Below are 2,070 nucleotides of genomic sequence, written 5' to 3'. Positions count from 1 at the left end.
ACCCCTCTGAAAAGAGATTAATAATAACCAGAATACATATGGAGCTCAAACAATTCTATAGGAAAAAAATCTAATAATCCAGTCAAACAATGGGAAAAAGATTTTAATAGAAATTTCTCAAAAGAAGATACACAAATGCAAATCAAAACCACAATGAGATACCATCTCACACCAGTTAGAACGGCAATCATTAAAAAGTCAGGAAACAACAGGTGTTGGAGAGGATGTGAAGAAATAGGAACACTTTTACACTGTTGGTGGGATTGTAAACTAGTTCAACCATTATGGAAAACAGTATGGCAATTCCTCAAGGACCTAGAACTAGATGTACCATATGACCCAGCCATCCCATTACTGGGTATATACCCAAAGGATTATAAATTATTCTACTACAAAGACACATGCACACGTATGTTTATTGTGGCACTATTCACAATAGCAAAGACTTGGAATCCACCCAAATGTCCATCTGTGACAGACTGGATTAAGAAAATGTGGCACATATACACCATGGAATACTATGCAGCCATAAAAAAGGATGAGTTTGCATCCTTTGTAGGGACATGGATGCAGCTGGAAACCATCATTCTTAGCAAACTATCACAAGAAGAGAAAACCAAACACCGCATGTTCTCACTCATAGGTGGGAACTGAACAATGAGGTCACTTGGACTCGGGAAGGGGAACATCACACACTGGGGCCTATCATGGGGAAGGGGGAGGTGGGAGGGATTGCATTGGGAGTTATACTTGATATAAAAGATGAATTGATGGGTGCTGACGAGTTGATGGGTGCAGCACACCAACATGGCACAAGTATACATATGTAACAAACCTGCACGTTATGCACATGTACCCTAGAACTTAAAGTATAATAAAAAATAAAAAATAAAAAAATAAAAATAAATAAAAGGTGCTCAACATCATTAATCATCACTGAAATGCAAATCAAACCTACAGTGAGATATCATCTCACTCCAGCTAAAATGGATTATATCTAAAAGGCAAGCAATAACTAATGCTGGTGAAAAGATGGAGAAAGGGGAACCCTTGTACACTTGGTGGGAATGTAAATTAGTACAACCACTCTGGAGAGCAGTTTGGAGGTTCTTCAAAACTAAAAACATAACTACCATATGATCCAGCAGTCCCACTGCTTCGTATATACCCAGAATTTTTAAAAAATTCCAAATATTAAAGAGGTATCTGTACTCCCATGTTTGTTGCAGCACTGTTCACAATAGCCAATATTTGGAAGCAATCTAAATGTTCGCCACCAAATGAATGGATAAAGAAACTATTACTTTTACACAGTGGAGTACTATGTAGCCATAAAAAATAAGATCCTGTCATTTGCAACAACATGGTTGGACCTGGAGGTCATTATGTTAAGTGAAATAACCTAGGCCCTGAAAAATTAACATTGCATGTTTCCCTTTATTTGTGGAATCTAATCAAAATAATTGAACTCCTGGAGATACGTAGTAGAGTGAAGGCTACCAGAGCCTGTAAGAGTAGTTTGGGGAGGTAGTGGGGAGGTGGGATATTTAATTAGTACAAAATATATAGTTAGTAAGAATGAATAATACCTAGTATTTGATTGGCAGGATGACTATACCCAATCATAATTTCATTGTATATTTTAAAGTAATCAAAAGAGTATAATTGGGTTGTTTGCCACACAAAAGATAAATACTTGAGGGGATAGGTATTCCATTTTCCATGATGTGATTATTTCACATTGCATGCCTGTATCAAAATATCTACTGTATTCCATCAATACATACACTTACTAGGTATCCACAGAAATTTAAAATTTATTTAAAAAATAATAATGATGATGGTGGCTATGGTGATGAAATTATGTATAATAATTAGTTGTTTACTCTTGACCATTTAGTGGTCTAAGGGCTTTTACTGTATTATGTCATTTAGTTCTTACCATAAACTTATAAGATTGGTGTGGTTTTTGTGCTCATATTGGGACTAACAAGTGTTCTTTAGATTTGAACCAAAGAAAAGTGTAATTTTTCCTGGCCTGTTGAAATGGTAAGGGGTGAATCCAGAATT

The sequence above is a fragment of the Rhinopithecus roxellana genome, chromosome 7 (assembly GCF_007565055.1).
Source record: "Rhinopithecus roxellana isolate Shanxi Qingling chromosome 7, ASM756505v1, whole genome shotgun sequence".
In the NCBI taxonomy this organism is placed as follows: domain Eukaryota; kingdom Metazoa; phylum Chordata; class Mammalia; order Primates; family Cercopithecidae; genus Rhinopithecus; species Rhinopithecus roxellana.
Note: the sequence above shows the minus strand (reverse complement) of the source record.